The sequence below is a fragment of the Saimiri boliviensis genome, chromosome 13 (assembly GCF_048565385.1).
Source record: "Saimiri boliviensis isolate mSaiBol1 chromosome 13, mSaiBol1.pri, whole genome shotgun sequence".
NCBI lineage: Eukaryota > Metazoa > Chordata > Mammalia > Primates > Cebidae > Saimiri > Saimiri boliviensis.
In genome coordinates this window covers 30,342,648-30,363,279 of record NC_133461.1, presented here as the reverse complement: position 1 = coordinate 30,363,279, position 20,632 = coordinate 30,342,648, and the positions used below count along the sequence as shown (strand labels likewise).

The window sequence follows — 20,632 nt, the reverse complement described above, 5'->3', positions numbered from 1 at the left end:
ACAGACAAGTGATCTCTCCAGGCCACAGCCGCCCTTACTTCCCCTCTCAGTCCAACCTGCCCCTCCCACAGGCCCCAGCCTACCCATTTCCTCTGCCCTTTTCACCCTTTGGCGCCAGAACTCAGCTATTCTGAGCCTTGGCCCAGCTCTTTCCTCCTTCCAGCTGCTCCTGTGCTGGGGCCTCCATCTCTTGCCTTTTCTCTTTGGAGTTAACTGTTACTCAGCCCTGTATCCCAACAAAGAAAATGTACCCTGAAAGCCTGTGGCACTAAGGTCTGGGGGACATCAAAGGCAACCAGACTCAGCACAGACCTAACACTTGAGTAACCTATTCAGAAATGTTAAATTCAGGCCACTGCATTGCTAGGTCGTGTGTGTGTGTGTGTGTGTGTGTGTGTGTGTGTGTGTTTGTGTGTGTGTGTGCATGTGTGTGTGTGCGCCAAGGTCCTTCCAAGAAGCTTTTCAAAGCAATCTTTCTCCCCCTTGCCAGAAACAATGAATTAGTGAGGATGAGCCCAAACAGGATTAATAGTCCTTTTCTGATTACCCGGGTTTCTTGTATAACACAGCAGACACAGGGTCTCTAGGTTTCTTTGAGAAGATGCTAGGGCAATGAGTGCAGAGCTTATAAAATTACACTGAATGGTGTTTTGAAAAGATCATTTTCTGTATTCAGATCTGTGAGAAGTTTTGCATCAGAGCAGCAACAGTGGGATAAAGGTGCCTGCCCACATAAAACAGTTTTGGTAGGATTTCAGATCCCTTTCAGAGTGTGGGGAAGAGACAGGGGAGGGGCAAGGACGACCAAAAGGAAAAACAAGTCCACATGCTTTGATTTGGCCTTGGTGACCAGGACAACACATTCTGAGGGTGCCGCAGTCAATATTCACTTCACTGAGCTTATTATCAGGCTCCAACTCATGGGGAGCAAAGGGCAGAGCTTGGCAAGAGCCCAGGTCTGTGTGAGGGTTCACGGTGAGGCCCAGGCTGATTAAGCTGTCCTGGGCCTTTTAGTCAGAGGCTCCCAGCAAAGACATCTTTGGAAAAGGTTTACTTGCTGCAAGACAACCTCCTGGGATCCCTGCACCAAAGTTTTCAGATCTGGAAACGCAAATTTTTGTTTGACAAATATATGGTTGATATGCAGGTTTTTCTAAACGTGACACAAAAACCGCAAGTTATAAGGGGGGAAAGTGATGGATTTGATTACAAAAATACCACGATCCAAGTTAAAAACAGACTGGGAGAAAACACTGCATTATATGTTATAGACATAGGTTTAAATCTATAATACAATATATTAAATGTATACTATACATCAATAAGGAAGAACATGAAATATAAATGTCCACTAAAATGATTTAAATTGCTCAATCTCACCAATGATTTTTATTAATAAACACCAATTCTTAGATGCCTATGAAGAAATGGGGAAGGCAGATCTTGTAGACGAGGGACACTAGATTAAAGAGCTAGAAGACTGAAGGCTTATCACCTGTCCTGTAAGACTCAGCAAATCATCTTCCATTTTTGGGACAATTTCCTGTTTTACATTTTAGTGGAAGTTGCATAAAGGATAATATGGTGTTGTGTCTCTTGCATCAGGCATAAACGTGGCTTCTTATATCTACCCCCTTCCTCAGAGCAGCTCAGAACACTTATCACACCTTTCTCCTTGACCCTCACCCCTCTGGAAGATTAGAAGCAGAAGATTTATTGGATCAACTTCTCAGCTGTGGAATCTGAGCAAACAGAAGGGAAGTGGCTGAGGTAAGACACCCCCAGCAGCCCTTGGTGAATGTTGCAACTGGTCCGGGGCACTTGCCCTGTCCCGAAGGGGGTCTATGTGAACCACAGGGTCTGCTGTCCAGATGGCTGCACGGGGGCTGGGGAGCAGGCATGGGCTACTCGAGAGAAAGGTGAGATGTAAGAAAGGGCATTGACTATTTTCAGGCAACCTTGGGTAGGCATTCTACCTCCGCCTACTGCACGCTGCTGTGTGCTTTATCCCATCTTTTTGCATCCTGAGTTCCTCTTCCATAAAATGAGCACAGTACTCCTCACCTCTCAGTCCCCTTGCCTTGCCATTGTTCTTACCACTCAATTGGACGTGTTCCAGAGGCAGCCTTACTCTGCTGTTACTTAACGGTTTCACCTCCCCAAACGAGATCACATGACGTCATGGGCTAGAGCTGTGTCCCTGGAGAGGTCAGGGACCCCAGGGATCTGACAGCACTGGGGCCCTGCCGTCTTCACTTTTGAACTCACAGTACCTGGCACACTGTGTTGCACATGGAAGGTACAAAATAATATCTACAGAATGAATGAAGGAAACTCTGGATGAGGGAGCCGAGGGTCAGAAAGGCGAAGTGTCCTGTTACAGGCTATATAGCCCATGAACACCTGGCAAGCACTGTGCAGTCCACTTTCTTCTTTCTCATGGGCAAATGGAGAGGAGAAAACACAGCCAAGCATACTGGCTCATGAAGTCCCATGTTTGCCAGGGGAAGTCCCATTTTACATATGTTTTCCCTTATGATTATAATAATGCCCACTTTCACTATCAGAAGTGTCCCTTTGTTGTTGTTTTTTCTTAAAAATATAGACTCCTAGGCTGGGTGCAGTGGCTCACACCTGTAATCCCAGCACTTTGGGAGGCCAAGGTGGGCAGGTCATGAGGTCAAGAGATCGAGACCATCCTGGCCAACATGGTGAAACCCTGTCTCTACTAAAAATACAAAAATTAGCTGGGCATGGTGGCGCACACCTGTAGTCCCAGCTACTGGGGAGGCTGAAGCAGGAGAATCGCTTGACCCCAGGAGGTGGACATGGCCGTGAGCTGAGATCATGCCACTGCACTCCAGTCTGGGCTACAGAGCAAGACTCTGTCTCAAAGAAGAAAAAAATATGGACTGCTTCACGAATTTGTGTGTCATCCTCGTGAAGGGGCCATGCTAATCTTCCCTGTGTCGTTCCTATTCTAGTATATGTGCTTCTGAAGCGAGCACAAACACGTCCCATTTTTGATGATAAAGTCGGTGTTCTCTCTGTTATGACGAGAGTGGAGCGAAGGTCTCTGTGTTTCTCTGACTCCATCTACTCTCCCACCCCTCACCTCTCCTGACCTGCCAGAAACACAATTAAAATGTCACTCCATTATCTATCCATTGAAAGCCACACTTGAACTGCACTCCCCGAAAAGGCCACCTTCCCCCAGCAAAATATGCCTCAAGCATGCTCTCATGCCTATGCAATGGGGTGACAGGGTTCCCAGCTGCTTAACTGCTTTCCACTGTATCACCAGCAAGTGGACCAAAGACCTGCCTCAGCATTCTTAGTGTGCTGGATAATGATGGACACCTGCTTGCCAGGCCTGTGCCAAAGAAGCCCTCTACCCATGCCCTACTGGCTAACTAGTATCCAGCTTCCCTATTCTGCAGTGGGGCATCTGGGTCTGAACAGGGACTCACCCATCACAGCTCCTGGGGGGCCTGGCATCCTCTCCACAGAAGGATGCGCAGGCTGAGATAAGAGCTGGGGGTTCTGGGATCCACCCACCAGGAGAAATGGTGGATTTGAGAGGAGGCAGAGAGGGATCATGAGCACAGAGAAACTTCCCACCCAGGGAAGCTCACCAAACCAGGGGGCAGCCTTGGGGATGAGCATTTTCAGACACGTTCAGGAAGGCATGGCCGGGATGTTGAATTAGGGGATGGGACAAGCCCTCCCACTGGTCCTCAGACCTTTAAAGGTGGCCAGGAGAAGAAAAAGAGCTACTGACACCTTAACAGAGGAAGCAGGTACTCTTGGGGGAGCCCCCCCACCTCTGAAGTCATTCAAACCCTGGGGTTCCACAGGTGCCTCTCCCAGAGCCTTCCTCAGTACACTTACCTCACTAGGCCCACCCCACTCCTCTGCACCCATCCCCTATGCACTGACCGATGACAGAGACCCTCCCCCCAACCATTGTATGACTGTAGAGGCCTCTGTGGTTGTCGTCCAGGCCTTTCATGGGAGCGTGGTGCCTTCCCCAGGACGAGCCCTCCCCCCGCCCCACAGGGCAGGGACCCCTCATTTTCTGATCCCATAAGGAGCTGTGCCCTGGGTTCTGCCTGCAGCCTACACTCAACTGTCTCTTACCAGCTGCCTACCTGAAAATGGGGCATTAGAATCTGGAAACTGAGGTTGGCAGGTCCCAGTCTGCTAGGCCTGGACCCAGAAACTCCCTTGGCAGTAGAAGAAGGCACCAGGTCTCACTTAAGTCTTTCCCTGGCCCTGCCTGAGCCCTGGAGCTCTGTCCAGTACTCCCAGGCCTGGCCCCAAGTTAAACAAGAGGACAAAGCCCAGCTCGTGATTTATCCCAACAGCTGGCTGACACCTATTTTCCCTAAAGGAGGAACCCAGGCTGGCTTTGGCCATCTCAGCCCCTCCTGGAGAGCAATAGGCATGCCATACCAGGCACTCTGAGGTCAGGAGCTCAGCCCTCTGTTTCTTTTGAGTTCCTCTCCCCTTGCAGCCCTCACTTCCCTTACCTAGGCCAGGCCCTTCACTCCGGGAAGAATATCTCAGGAATCATCCACCACCAAATTCTAGGAGCTGATCTCAGCAACTATGTGGCTGGAAGGAGCCTGGAAAATCCACTGTGCCCATAATGGGAGTGACCATTAGTGCCTGGAGGGAAGGGCTGCTGTACCCATCCCTGGAGCCCCAGCGCCAGCACAACCCAGACAGAGGGCTCTCAACAGAGGCTTCTGGAACTTGCTGAACCCCTAGCTGCCCTGAAGGCTGGCCCAGAGCAGGGACATAGTAGGCATCTGTGAATGAAGCAACAGGTATCTGCTGGGGCCCAGGTCCTGGGCTGGGCACTCTGACTGCTTTATGTGGGGCAACAGCCCAGCAAGGTAGATACCATTATCCCATTGAATGAATGAGAAAATAGAGGCTGACAATTTAAGTGGCTTCCCTGAGGCCACTTGGCAAGTATCATGCCAGACTCCAAGCTTACTCGTTCCAGTCTCTGAAGACTGTGGTCTTTCCATTTGCATGTCAGTCACTCAATCCACATATCTGGGGATTTCAAAGCAGAATAAGAAGTAGCTCTAGCTCTTGGGTAGTTCATACTGAAAGAGGCAGACAGTTTTGTTCACAGCTACCCGGGACAAAAAACAGATGTGGCAAGACCTGTCCGTAAAGTTGAAACCTACTGTGTAGGCTGCAGGCAGAGGGAGAAGGTCAGTCTTCCTCTGGAGTTTGAGAAAGGTATGTGGGAAGAGGTGGCAGTGGATTCTGCCACAGACAGGACATGGTGAGGCTGAGGATGCATTGAGGATGGATTTTAAGCAGCACCCCGTGTTGGTAAGAAGGGTCTGCATCAGAGGCTTCCCAGTGCCCTTAAATGTCATGATGGCCTGTTGGGCAGCCACTTGTACAGCCTGGTGGAGGAGGCAGGGGTGCAGGGAGGGCTGGTGGCTGGGAATTTGCCCAGGACCCATTAGGTTTCTCAGCAGGAGCTGCCGGCCTGAAGCGGGTGAGGGGGAGTGGGGATTGGGAGCTGGAGCAGAGTCTGTGTACCCTGCCTCCATGAGTGTGTCTGGGAGGCTCAGGCGACCTCCTGGCTTCTATCAGCGGGAGCCAGGGGAGAGGCAGACCAGCGAGCTCTGAAGGATGCACCTGCCTTATCACTGCACACGTATTTCCCCACACACTCGACTGGCGTGACCAACGGGGGCACAAGGAATGGCCTTCACTGGGCTGGGAGCCGAGGCCAATGACAGCCCTCAGGTCCTTGGGCAGCCCCTCCCTCAGGGAGCTGGCCTGTGTGGAAAGGGCCTTGGACTTGCTGCTCTATCCCAGGCCAGCCTGCCACAGTGGGGGTGGGAAGGGCCACCTGGTCCTGTCTGCTTCTCGCTTTTTCTGCTTTTGGGGTCAGCACGGTTCAGGGAGGACATTCACAGACTGTGGGGAAGGCCTCCTGCAGAGACAGAGGAGCGCAGGCGCTGTCTAGGAGGTGGTGGGAGGGAAGCGGGACGGGAGAGGAGACTCCGGCACAGCCATGAGCTCACTGTTAGCCAGGAACCCACTGCAGAGCCTTCCCAGGCCTCGGTTTCTGTTCTGAGAATGGAGGCCTTGGAGAAACTGCGAGCCCCGACTTTCCTCGAGTCCTTGAACATGCCGTCTTCCTCCTCCCAAGATGCTTCCAGATAGGAGTGGACAGCTCGTCTACTTTAAGTTTTGTTAGCTTTCTATTCCTACATTGTAATTTGAACAGTCCTGCTTCGTTTAGGATGTTAGACCCAAAGCCTGATTGGGAAAATCAGTAGATCCCCTCAAAGTCCAAGAAACCCATGATGATTAAGCTTCCACTCCACACCAGGCCCCATGCCAACTGAAAAGGTTTACGCGGATTATCTCATTTAATCTGGACGTCAACTCTGGGAAGTGGCTGTTACCATCCCCATTTCCCTCAGTTTGTCATCATTTCTTAAAGTCCTGCGGTGGTTTCCCAGGACCTTCAGGATAAAATCCAAACTCCTCCCAGCCCGCCTTTCTAGTACCACACCACTTCTGGCTGGGCCAGTTCCCTCATGGACGGACTGCTTCTCCCACTCACAGTCTCAGGGTCTGTGATACGCCCCCGCTTCCCATCCATTCAACGTGTATCTTTCCAAGGTCCGGCAAGTCCTTCTTCTCCCCAAGGAAGAGTAGGCAGCAGCGGGAGGCAGGGGAGGCCCTAGGGCAGCACACTTAAGGAGGCACTCGCTGCAGGTGCCAGGCCTGCACTTGCATGCCCCTGAGAGTGAGTACCTCCTTAAATTTTACAGAGTGCCTCACTTGCCTCATCCTAGTCCTGGCCCTGCCCCAGAGTCTGGATGCCCAACCCAAAGGACCTCTCCCTCCTCCAAAGTCCACAGCCCTCCCTGCGGGTCCTGTCACTGCACTGTGTCACAAGGACTGGTCTTGATGCCTCGTGTGAATGTCCATCACTGGAGGACAGATACCAGTTGTCCCCTCTCCCCATCCTAAAATCAACAGGGCTTGCTCCAACTTCGAAATGGGCTGCCCCTCTGCCCTCCTCTGTCCTTCATCCCATCAGCCTGGGATTCCAATTCATCTTTGAGAATCTATGTGAAAATCATGACTTAGCATTGTATAGCCATAAAAATTATGTTTCCACATGGGTGAATTCTTCTATAACCTGGCTGTAAGAAGAAAAGACTGGATAGTTTGACTATACAAAAGAATTTATATGACAAATCCCATAAGTAAAGTCACAGCAAATGATAAACTGGGAGAAAACATTTGTCACATATATCATAGACAAAGGGTTAATATCTCTAGTATATAAAAGACTCTTAAAAATTGAGGGACAAAGAACCAAAAACCCAATAGAAAATGGACAAAAGACATAGACAATTCACAAAAAGCGACATTAAAAAGATCATTAAACATATGAAAAAATGTTCAGCTTCACTTATAATAAAATTAATGAAAACTAAAATTACACTGAGATATCATTTCTTACCAATGAAATTGGCAAGAATTCAAAAACTTGACAACAGCGTCTGTTGGCAAGGTTGTGGGAAAATCGGATCACAAACTGACACAACCCCATGGAGGGGAATCTGGCAACAACTAACAGAACTACATCCTCTTCAACCTGAAAATTCCATTTTTAGAACCTCGACCACATGAAACACACGTGAAACACACATGCACAAGCACTGTAGCATTATTTGTAGTTGCAAAATATGAGAAGCTACCTAAGTGGTCGTCCATAAGAGATCAAGTGAATAAACCATGATACGTACACACCATGGAGTATTACACTGCTGTAAAAAAGAGTGATGATATGGACTGATATGAAGTGATTGCCAGGATATATTATTGAATGAATAAAGTAAAATGTAAATATGTCTAAATCTTTATCTAATCTACCTACCTATCTATATATAGAATGCTACCTTTTCTGTAAGAAAGAAGGGGAAATAAGACAACATATAATTTAGCTCTCTTAACACAAATAAATGTGTAAGCAGAAAACAATTAAATTGGTTACGTATAAGGAAGCAATGGGCTACAGAGTAGAGTGACATATCTCCAACTATACCTTTCTATATAGTTTTGACTTCTGAAAGCATGTTAATGTCCTATTCATTTTTAAAAATTAAATCAATAAAAATGAGAAGGGAAAAAAACTCCCTCAAACTGAAAACAAAAAGGAACCTAACTGTAGTCCAAATAAATACTGTAACCATACCGAAGGACAGAAAAAATCAGGAAAGAAAGATCGTCCGTTATTCTAGTAATTTATGAACATGGCACAGTAAGGTGAGGATGAGGGGAAGGAGGTTTGCTGGCTGTAGTGATTCGGGTGAAACAATTCTGAGAATATTTTCGATGTAATACAGGATGAGCAAATGAGTGAATTTTGTTGACAGTTCCGGGAGCCCAGGTTTGACTGCTGAAGAAGGACACATAATTATGAGACGGGGAAGGCAGGAAACAACCCCGTTGAGGTGGTTTGGAATCGGAGGTATTGGTGTGGATTCGTGATTTCTCAAATACGAATATGTAAGTGTATGTGCGTGTGTACGCGTGTGGATGAACAGCATGTGGGTGTCTACGTGTACAGATGCATGTATTTCCTAGTTTTGTCACCCGAAAGGGCCAAGGTGCAAGACATACAGCAATGAGCAAACCCCGTTCTGGGTGTCTAATGCCATGCCCCGCTAAAAGGAACTAGAGCCCTCAGAGAAATGACTGATTCCAGCGCTGGTGCCAGGTAACTACAAAATAAGCCTGGAAACCTCTGCAGACCAGAAAGTAAGCACATACTCAAAATAGGGATAGTGGTGTATCAAATACGAAACCATTGGAAAAACCAGAGTTCATCATTCAATGAAGAGAATAAATAAACGCATTCTGTTGCTTACAGTAGAATGCCAAGGGCCTACTGGCAAGCATGGAGGCAGTGCTGGAGTTGGAAATGCGTCACTTTGCAACCTTGCGCTAATGATTGGATGAGCCAAGAGTCAGAAATGGGTGCTACATCGAGAGAGAGACCAGTGAGGAGCAAGGTACTGCATGGTTTTAAAATGTCTCCCCATAGACCACTAGCTAGTTCCAAGGGAGAAAAAAACCCAGTCATGCTATAATGGAAAAATCAGACACTGCCTGGACTGGGAGATCAAAATGAACACCACCAAAGAGGGCCTCTTGATGATGAAGATTCTTCCCTGAGAAGAAGCAAGAGGGCTTATGCAGGGTTCTGGCCAAGAATACATAATTTGGGTCTAATCATGAGGAAACATCAGACAAATTCAACATGAGGAATACTGTCTTACAAATAAGTGGAGGGCACTGTATTCTTAAAAAATGTCCGTGTCGGCCAGGCACGGTGGCTCAAGCCTGTAATCCCAGCACTTTGGGAGGCCGAGGCGGGTGGATCACGAGGTCAAGAGATCGAGACCATCCTGGTCAACATGGTGAAACCCCGTCTCTGCTAAAAATACAAAAAATTAGCTGGGCGTGGTGGTGCATGCCTGTAATCCCAGCTACTCAGGAGGCTGAGGCAGGAGAATTGCCTGAACCCAGGAGGTGGAGGTTGTGGTGAGCCGAGATCTCACCGTTGCACTCCAGCCTGGGTAGCAAGAGTGAAACTCCGTCTCAAAAAAATAAAACAAACAAAAAACAAACAAAACAAACAAACAAACAAAAATGTCCATGTCATAAAAGACAAAGAAAGGCTGTGAAATGTTCCAGATTAAAGGAGACAAAGAGATACAACTAAATGCAATATTCGACCCTAGATGAGATCTACCAGAGGGAGGAATGCTGGGGAGAACAGTATGAAGTTAACTGACAAAATCAGGATATGAAGCATAGATTAGATAAAAGTGTTGTATACATGTTAAATGTATCAATCAACCATGCTATAATTATGTCAGAGAATATGCCTATCCTTGGGAAACACATGCTGAGGTATGTAGGGGTGAATTTGCCATTATCACGTGCGTTTGTGTGTTTGTGTGTGTGTGTGTAAGACAGAACACAAATGATAAAGCAAGTGCTATAAATGTGAACAGCAGGTGAATCTGAGATATAAAAATATAAGGGTATTCTTTGGATTATTTTTCTGTTTGTAGTTCTCTATAATTTAATTTTTTTCCCAAATAAAAAATGTAAATGTATTTTCCAACATTTGAAAGATGCTCTCTTCTCTGTAGGGGTGGACTCATCTCAGCCAGGGGACTGCCAGCAGGCAGCCAGGCCAGGGAGGAGTTCCTAATCAAACTCATTTAGTAAAGTTTAGCGTGCAGCCCTGGAAAAGTGACTTGATCTCTCATGCCTCTGCTCCCTTCTCTGGGGCTATACCCACCTCATGGTCTTGGGACAATGAAAAGAGATGATGCCTGCAAGTGCTTGGCCTAGGCCCCACATAGGGTGGGCTGGATCTACTGGAGCGATCACTTCACTGGTGTGTTTTCATCAGCATAAACCCCTTCAGGGCACAGAGCTGGGAGCTGCCTACACTTCCAAGAACCACTTGTGGCCTTGAGCATGACCAGGAGCCAAGGATGAGCAGGGCCAGCTGGAGGGTGGCTTCTACCAGCCAAGTGGCCCCCCTCACCCTCCTGCTTTACCCTCAGACTTAGCTTCTAGAACTCAGGCCCTCCTGCTCTCTGCCTTGACCACTTGCTTTTGGCTGGCACTTCTTCAAGGCCCCCTCCTGGTGACTCCTGGGGCACCCTGCTAGAACTATTCTAGTCCCCTCCTTCAGCTCCTTCTCTGAGTAAGGGACCCAAGGTGGCATTTCAGTATGGATTCATTTATGGCCCCATCTCTCCTCTTCCAGGGGAACCTTCTGTGACAATGCCATCATTCCTGTGTTCCTGGCAAAAGGAAGTATAATCCCTGGTCACTAGGACGGTATGTGTGTGTGTGTGTGCGTGTGTGTGTGTGTCTGTGAGCTATGGACTTTCTTGGAGGGCCTGAAGTCAGCCCTCTGGTCAGTCCTGGCCTGTTGAGAACTTGGGTTCCTCTTGGGGCCGAGGCTTGTGCTGTGGTCTTCCACTTGCCCCTCCTGTCCCACTCTCCACTCTTCTTGTGCCCCTGGAAGCCAACCCCTGCAGACACAGCAATGGGCTCCCTTGCCTCTGGCCTCCTCTCAGCCCTGTAGGGCCCCAGGTGGAGACTGGAGGGAGGTTGAGGTTGGGATGTTTAATGCCTTGTATCCCTTTCTTCAGGGAGGCCTCAGACTGGCTGTATCCCTGGACCAGAGGTCACAGGCCCAGTAAGGTGGCCCCTCCACCCCACCCTCACTATCTCTGCTTCTAGCAGCCCCTCCCTCTCCTTGCCCCTTTAGTGCCTCTGGGTGTAACAGCTCCCTGGTGTTTGCAGCCCTGGGGTACTGCACTGGGTCTTGTGCGTTTCCTGTGCCTTGCACTGGCCTTTGGACTCAACTCTCCAAATTATCTATGAATTGGAGTTTGCCACCTGTTTCCTGCCAGGCCCCTGGCTCATGTGGACCCCTGTGGCAGAAGGCAGTGCCCTCTCCCTTAAATGTATTTGGTACTTGTGTGCACGGGAGGCTTCACATTGCCATGCTCAGGGAGGGCATCGCACTGCAGAACAAAAGTGAGGGCTACCATGTCGGGCCTCTTCTGCCTGCTGCTGCTTGTTCCAACTTCATTTCATCTTTTCGTAAGTTACTGTTCTGTGAGAAGCATTACAAGAAGGAAATTAAAAGAGAGAAAAGTTGATGGAGGAACACCTTTCTTTCTTTCTTTTTTTGGTTTAAGCCTATTGTTACGATCTCTTTGGGAGCCTGATCCAACTAGAAGGACATATGGCAGAATATGGTCTTCAAAATTAGTTCTGAGAGACACTTGGGGCTCTTTATTATTCATTCTATTAAAATCAAAATATTAGCTGATGCCTGTCGCATCATCAGAGCGGGTCTGGCAACTTCTCTGATGCATTGTCTACTTGAAAGTGAAGACGGAGGTCTTTCATGTAGAAGCCTCTATCAGGCCCATTCTGTTCTCCTGCTTGCTCTGTGTCTGAGACACTGACAGATCCAGGACAAAGCAGTGGAGCCAATCACGAGTGCCATTGTGCCAGGGCCCTCTGGGCAAAGTTGCCTCTGCCTGGGCCCTACCTCTCCCTCGCCGAGGGTGCCCTTGGAGCAGCAGGAAGACCCTTCCTGGTCCCAGGAGTGTGGCTTCTCATAGCCAGAGCCAGGACTGATTTTGAAGCGGGCAGAGGGGCCAATGCCAGGGACCCTGAGGCTTAAAGATCAAAACTGCCTTGCTGTTTCCTTGGTTGCCCCTGCTGCCTTTACCTCCGGAAAGAATACCACGATGCAGAGAATTCTGTTTCTCCAGCGGGAAAAAAGCAATCTGGCTGTGGCACTCTGCTCTAGAGCCCCCCAGAGGGGTCCTGGTGATGTTTTCAATTGGGGGCCCCTAGGTAACCAGAGAGGCTCTTGGCTCAGTGGAGGCTTTCCTTTTTTGAGGACTGGGGATGGGACCGGAGTCCCCAACCAATAAGGGATCCTGAATGGCTGAGCAAGGCTTGTGCCTGGTGGCCGAGTTATACAGCAGATGAATGGATGTCACTTGGGGTGGGGGGTGCCTCCCAGCCAGCTGCGGAGAAAGACTCTAACACTGGATGTGGGGAATGTGGAGGCTACAGGTGGTCAAGGAGGCAGAGATTTCTGGGGGCTGAGTGGACAAAGGAGGGCTTCTCAGGGCTGGTGGGATTGGACAGGTGGATAAGCACTGAGAAGGAGAGAGGAAAGGGAAGGGCCGGGAGGAATGTGAATGACAAGCTTGGAAGCCAGGGCAGGAGACCATCTCGGGAGGGAAGGAAAAGGAGGATCTGCTGGGGAATTGGTCAGAAGTCAGGCTGGAAGGCCCTGGACTGCAAGGAAGGTATTTATTTTTTTCTTCCTTCCTTTTGTTTCCTTGAGCAGTCCTAAATTCAATAGGAATCTCCCTAGACCTATCTTGTTGATAAACGTTGATTTCCCCAGCACACCTGTTCATATTTCAGATGGAAATGTATTAGAAAATCACACCATTTGCTGGTGATTACCATGGTAATCAGGCACACTCACTGACAGGCCAGCACTCCTCTTGAAGACAAGGTTCTGAAGATAGAAGCTTTCATGTCACTTACACCACACCTGGGGGAGAGAGGGAAGCGAAGCAGGCATGGGTGGTGTTTGGAAGGGATGGTTTCCTTCTCTGAGGAAGTCCTGGAAGACAGCACAGCCCCAAGGGCCCAGGAGGGCCCTGCCGGGAGATGGGGGATAGGCCAGATGAGGGCAAGTAAGTGGGAAGGCAGAGTCTGCATACCTTGATGTTCTACAGTGTACATACAGCTAGCCACAGTTTTGTGGGATTCAAGGCAAGAGATCTGAGCTACTAGGATTAGGTGTCTTGGTCAGAATATCATTCAACCTCCCACCTAGCATAGGAACAACCTCTATGGCCTCTTAGAACACCACAAAGATGCAATTATTATTACTACTCCTCTGTAATATAGGATGATGGTTTAGTGTCTGGTGAAAGCCCAGGCTGTTTGACCTGTATTATTTTGTCCTGATGCAGTCCATTTTAAGTTTTCTAACCAGACTGCTGGGCTTCAGATTCTAATTTTAGCACTTACTGGCTGTGTGACCCTGAACAAGTTACTTAACCTCTCTGTTACTTTCCCTTGTAAAAAGCAGATAGTATCAGTTTCTAATGCACGGGATTATTGTGAGGAGTATGTTAATTAATAATTGTAAAATGGTTGAAATAGTGCCTGCCACAGAGTAGTTGCTTAGAAAGGCAAGCCCCTGAGATCCCTGAGTCACCCCTTTATTTTCATAGAAGAGGGAACTGAGGCCAAGCCATGGGGCAAGCAGATAGCGAGGCCTGGCCTGAACTGGAGTCCGAGCTAATGCTGTTCGTATTCCACTCTGTCTCCTCGCTCTCTAAGGCTAAGGAAACCTTCCAAGCAGGAGCGTTGTGAGCTGAGTGGTGCGGAAGAAAAGAATGTTTGTGGGAATCAGCATATTACCACCTGGCAGACCTGCCTGGGCTGGAGCAGAGCCTCCCCACTCAGTGGACGAGGGACAGGAAGCATCAAAGGTACGGCCGGTATTATGGGCTTTGCACAAACATTGCCTCACTTTCTTCTCCTCATACCCCATGTTGTCCTTTCTGAACAAAGCGGAGACTGAGACTCGAAGAGCCCAAGGCTGCACGATGGTGATGGTGAATCAGGACTGTAATCCAGACCCCCTGCCTCCCTACCCACAGCTCTTTCAGCCTTCTTCCTAAACATATCGGCTTGCTGGCTTCTGGCTGTCCTGTTTGCTATCCAAAACCAGGAGCTGGTCCACCTTCTCAAGCCCAGTCACCCCCTTTCTCCCCCGAAAGCCTTGGAAGCTCAGGCCTAGGGGGTGGCAGGGTTCCAGAGCGCTCACATCCTAATAAAAGGATATAAACATCTGTAGCCTTCAGTCCCCCCCCACCATTGCCTATGCATGTTAGATGCGGCTAATGAAAACAATATTGCTTGTTCTGTTTTAGGTTCTACGCTATCTTCTTCTTTTAATATAATGATATTTGTCATTAATTGAATTATGTTACATTGCACCAGACACAGTATAATCCAAATCAGGCCAGGAGCTGTGGGCTCTGTATTACAGAAACCACCCCACCAGAAACAGCTGACAGGCCATTATTCTGTGTCCTGCAAACTCCGTGCAGTGATAAGGAAACTGCACCAATTTGATGCTTTATCTGGTTGCAGGTTGAGGAAAGATATTATTTCAATCAAGATAATGATTCTATTTCTTGAACAGAAATGAGATTTTTTTTTTCATTGCCTCACGGGGGTGCCACCAAAATCTGTCTTGGGGCTGGAACAGGTCATGAACAAGTTAGAGGATTTTCTTGTAACCTGAGAGAGAGTGTAAACATGAAGGAGAACGGGAAGAAGGGAGCTTGCTTGCAAGAGAAAAACATATCTGCCAGGCCTACAAGATTACAAAATAAGCTCAATTTGGAAAATGTATACAGGCATCGAACAAAGCCTTCAAGACCAAACTTCAGAAGTTAAGTGCCCAGTGTGAGCCCCGCAGCCTGGATTTCACATGAGGTAAATGGCCTATAAAGGCCATGATGATACCGAAGATGTACAGAGGTGACTCAGCTGTGACAGGACCTTAGACGTCTTCTAAGCCTGCTGTCAGGCAGGGTGGATCAGCTGTGTAACCGTGCTGACAGACGACCTAGCTACTGTTTCAGCCCCTTCTATCAGAGGGGGCTTACCACCAAAAGAACCCATTCCGTCTTGGACCAGATCCTGTGTTGAGAAAGTACCTCCAAATCATAGTCACATCATTTCATAAAAGGAAACCACAGTGAAAACTCACATGGAGCTGAAAGTACAGGAAATCTACGTGCACTTTGGAAACAATACATATTTCAGCAAGTCATTAAATAATGTGCAGATCACCTCAGGTAATACATGCAAGGAGACCTCAATCATTTGCACTAAATAGTGAAGTTAGTGACACTTTAAATTATTTTAAATATTTGGGAATTCCAGGGGCTGTAGTGCAGTTCCTCAAACTGTGTGATTTGCTTTAAATAATAATTATTATTTGTAATTAGAAATAAAATAATTATTTGCAATTAGAATTAAAAATAATTTACAGTTCTCATAGCAATTGTTTATACAGCAACTCTAAAGAATTAGAAAACATTTGTAAAGTTCTTATGCATTTTAAACACTCCATTGAGAAAACCAGACTTTGGCACTCATTTCCATTTTAATACCTATACTCCCAAAATACAACCTTACTGCAATGAAAATTACTGCCAGGTCAGTGAAAATGACATTTGGCTGTCTTTACAATGGTGGTATCACAGGCATGAGAATAAATGCAATTAATGCCCTGCCCAGGTCTCTGTACCTGCTGGGGGTACTCACTCCCCAGCTGCTGAACGTCGCACACAAGAATGACTCGTGACATTCTCGGGTCCTTGCTCTTGGTTGAGGTGATGCCTTGGAGGTGGGACCACCAGCAACACTCTGGGGCAGCCGCTGACCAAATAAGGGGACACACATGCCCTGTCCCCAGCCTCCAAGTCAGATATCACTGCAGTGCAGCTGACATGGACCAAGCCCAAGGAGACCTGCCCTGAGACCACATTCTCACTCAGCTCCTGCTTCTCTATCCTGCTTCCCTCCCTCCTTGAGAAGCGTTTCCGGAGAGCTTTCCCTGGCTGTATCTCATGCCACTGACGCCTGTCTCAGGCTCTACTTCTAGCAAGCCCAACCTAAGTCAGTTGCCAGCAGCACAAATGAAACTCTCCAGCATCTTTTCAGAGGTTTGTCCCAGGAGCTGCAAGTCCCAGGTGCCTTCCTCCTTGAAGGCACCATAACCACCTACTTGCCTTGCCGAAGACCACCAGTCTGACATCATACAGTCCACAAGAGCCAGCAATAGCAAACCACGAACATTCAGAACAGACAGGGTTCCGACAACCAGACCCTGTGGAACAGCACGACAATTACTCTTCTTCCCCAGGATGAATAAGCAGGAGGCAGGGGCTGAGCCAAAAAAGGGCTGTTGCATCATTAGAGCGATGTCCGGTTATGTGCAGTGGAAAGTCAGTGTGAACTTCTTAGGCAGCTCTGCCACTTACTAGCAGAGCAAACTAGAGCAAATATTGAATGGTTCTGGGCTTCAGTTTCTTCATCTGCAGAGTGGGAATACCTGACAGAGCCTTTGTAAAGCACCTCTGAGGCAATACCATCAAGTATGCTGTGAACTGGTCATGCTATGTGCATACTGGCTGTTGTGATGGAGATTTAGAACTAGCTACTTCTCCTGCTCGCTTGGAACATATATTAATCAATCATCATTAAATAAATAAATCCCAGTCACCTCTCATCCTGAGCACAGTATCCAGAGCTCCCTGTGTGAGAAGCGGCTCTGGGAAAAAGCAGGTGGATAGTTGGGAGTGCTGTATTGGTGACTGTCCACCGGGAGCTCAGAATGTGACCCCATCACTGGCTTCACAAGGCTCTGGTAGCCCTTGACTGCAGCTGTCTGGAGAAGTTTCCCTCTCTCCTTGTCATTCTGTTTCTCTTTGTGTCTCCCTCACTGTCTCTCTCTGAGACAAAGGGAAGATCTCCAATGTAAATTTCCTGTAATCTACTCAGTGTATAGACTGATCTCAAATACAACTTCAAGTTTGGTGAAAAATTCATGCAGCCATTTTCATGTCATGGAGTGGCCGACAAACTGGCCGAAACTAAATTTTATTTACCTAGATGAAGAATCCTTTATTCCACCCTGATTCTTTGCATCTGGACCATTCCTGAAGTCATGCCAAGCCCTTTAGCACCTGGCCCTGTCCAACCTCACCAGCATCTTCTCCCCTCCTGCCCTCAGACCCATGCCTACGCCATCCTCCCCATGCCCTGTTCCTTCCTCCCTGGAATGGCTTCCCTCCTCATCAGCCCAGTTCAGACCCCTCCTTCTCCAGAAGTCTTCCCTAACCATTTCCCATCTGTAGCATTTCTGCCCAGGCCATGCCAGCCAGAGCTGGTGCATATACCGTGTCATAAAGTTCTTTGTCTCATGTGCTGGTGTCATCTCTTCCTGCACTGGACTGAAAGCTCCTCCAGAACAGAGCCTATGCCTGCTCCTTGTCGTGGATTTCCCAGAGCCTCCAGGTGATACCTGGCACCTGGTGATTAATAACATTCTCAAATGGATTAATAGATTGGTTCCTGTGACTGCACTTAGTTTAACACAATGTTAAATGGCTTCTATGAGAATTTACTGTTCTGAATAGGGGGTCTACCTAGCAGGAAACTTAAAATTATACAAACTGTTTGTGGACCCAAGTAAAAAAAAAAAATGCACATCTCTCTTTTTTTCTAGAGGAGTCCTGTTCTCCTGCACAGCAATCAAGTCAAGGGAGTGACTGTTTCATGAGCCAGTAGGAACATTCTCCTCTTAGAGGGCAGAGCCAGGGTTCAAACCACCCTCCTTCAACTCAATGCCTTACATTCCTGGGTTCAGCCCCACCCTGAGGGAGGAACCCTCCAGAAGAAGAACCAAAAGCCGATCCCATCCAGGCCATGTTCTTTTCCCCTAATGGGGAAATCCACCCACTTCCCAGGAACATTGTTAAGCCACAGAACTAAAAAAGCAAAATTCATACTCACAAGCACCGATGTCTTAGTCTTAAATTTCAGGACACCAGGTTTTCTGCAAATCTGCTCATTTCCTGCAAAGAGAAGAAAGGGACGGAGAATCATGTTAGCATCTGCTCTGGGTATCCTCAGCGGTTTCCTGGCCGACCTCAGGCTTCGGCACCTTCTCTGTGTTCTCATTCCCCGCAGCGCTCCCCCCTCCCCGGGCACACCGCGTCCTAGTTGGGTGGGCGCCCCTCACTCCTCGCAGGATCCCACACCTCCAGGCCCATGGGCTTGGCCCACACCGCCTCTCTCTCCCTTCCCAGCGCTGTGCCAGTCTCAGATTGACCACTGCCTCCAATTCCCTGAAGGCGCCCCGGCTTCTTCCCACTCCGGAGTGAGGCCTCCACTTCTGTAGCATGGGGTTGCCTAGCAACCCTGCGCGTGCAGCTCGGAAGGCCTTCCTAAATTGGACCTCACAGCACAGGGCATCTCCTTGTACAGCTGCCTGCATCTTAACAATCTGGCTCTGAATAATAACACAATGGTAATTGCATTCATGGACCCCAAACTACATTTAAATAATGTTCAAGAGCTGACACAAACCAACAAAGGCCAGAAAATGCATCGTGGAGGTTGACTGTAAGGCCAGGCAGGAACGTTCGGGGCGAGAGAGAGTTGACACCAAAGACTTGAGTTAATGACAACGCTAACCTGAACTGTGAATTCTCCTGCATTTCGCCTGAGTGTGTCACCGCTGTAATGTGTTGTAATGTGAGTCTGGGCAATTAACGCCCAGAGGCAGTGATGTTTCAAGACAGGATGCCCTTTAGTTTTGCTGATGCATACGTGGATATTTGGAGGGAGTAGGAAAGTGGGAAGATCCTTAGATGGGAAGGGAGACTGCTCATGAGTGACTTGACTTGGCTTTTACAATCGCGGCTAAATACATTTTCGAAGGTGGGGAAAAGAACTTACCAAGCGAGAGGACAAAGCATTTGCTACCTCAGTGAGGGACAAATTCGACATGACTGATGCACTTCAGGATAAGAAGTGAAGGCAAAGAGGCCTTGACACTGGCTGAAGCACAGACTGAGCAGCTTAGCTCGGAATGGGGAAAGGCAGTGGGCACGAGAGGCCAGCTTCGATCTGTGTCCCTGGCAGAGGGTGCTGTGCAGCTCTGCTCAAGGGAGGAGGATCTTAGCACGTGGGCAGTGGCAAGCTGGCAAGCTGCTCCTTGTGGAGCTATAGCAGCGAGGGCCGGCAGAGCAGCCCTGATCATTTGAAAGCTGGAAGCGCTTTTTTTTTTTTTTTTTAAAGCTCAATCCTCCTGCAAGGCTCTGGGGCAGATATCTGTACATCCACATTCATAGCAGCATTGTTCACAACAGCCAAAAGGCGGAGGCAACCCAAATGTTGGGAGAGAAATGGATAAACAAACACGGTATATACATACAGCAGAATTTTATTTAGCCTTAAAGTGGAAGGAAATTCAGATACACACTACAGCATGGATGAACCTCCAAAACATTATGCTAAGTGAAATAAGCCAGTCACAAAAGACAAATACTGTCTGATTCCACTTATATGAGTCACCTAGAGAAGTCAAATCCATAAAGACAGGAAGTAGAATGGCAGTTGCCAGGGGCTGGGCAGGGAGAGAAGAATGAGGAGTTATTGTTTAATGGAGACAGAGTTTCATTTGAGAAGATGAAGAAGTTCTAGGATGGATGGTGGTAATGATTGCATAACAGTGTGAATGTACTTAATGTCAATGAATTACACACTTAACGAATGGTTAAAATAAAAATCCCCCTGCAACAATAGCACAGCATACAGCTCCACACTGTTTCTCTGCAAGACTTCTGTCCGTCTTCATCTTAGAAGTCAGAGTGACCTGTGTCATTCACAAGCTTGGACAAGGAGACTCAGTAGGACCCAAGGATGTATATACTAGACAGTGTGACGGCCAGGAAGCCTCTATTAGTGTGTTCTCACACTGCTAATAAAGACATACCCGAGACTGGGTAATTCATAAAGGAGAGAGGTTTAACTGACTCACAGTGCTGCAAGGCTGGGGAGGCCTCGGGAAACTTACAATCGTGGTGGAAGGGGAGGCAAACACGTCCTTCTTCACATAGGTGCAGCAAGGAGAAGTGCGGAGCAAACAGGAGGAAAAGCCCCTTAGAAAACCATCAGATCTCATGAGAACTCACCTGCTACCACAAGAATGGTATGGGGGAAACCAGCCCCATAGTTCAATTATCTCCCACTGGGTCCCTCCCACAGAAGAGGGGAATTATGGGGGTTACAATTCAAGATGAGATTTCAGTGGGGAAAGCCAAATTACATCAGAGCCCGTGGCTCATAAGCAGGATGTTTGTGCAATGTGGCTTCAGACAGAGGGGTCTGAGCA

At 48.1% G+C, this 20,632-nt stretch overlaps 1 protein-coding gene and 1 non-coding gene across 5 annotated transcripts in view; both read right to left on the bottom strand.

Moving 5' to 3' along the window:
- Positions 1–20,632, bottom strand: part of ZBTB7C (zinc finger and BTB domain containing 7C) — a 380,371-nt gene that overhangs the window by 136,454 nt on the left and 223,285 nt on the right. For all 4 annotated transcript variants that reach the window (XM_074383493.1, XM_074383494.1, XM_039463856.2 and 1 more), the window contains one exon: positions 18,247–18,308. The gene's annotated coding sequence lies outside the window, so the exon portion shown is untranslated. The remainder of the gene's footprint in view (positions 1–18,246; positions 18,309–20,632) is intronic.
- On the bottom strand, positions 2,902–3,008 carry LOC120361690 (U6 spliceosomal RNA). The gene has a single exon (XR_005577831.1). It is a non-coding gene; the product is annotated as a U6 spliceosomal RNA (small nuclear RNA).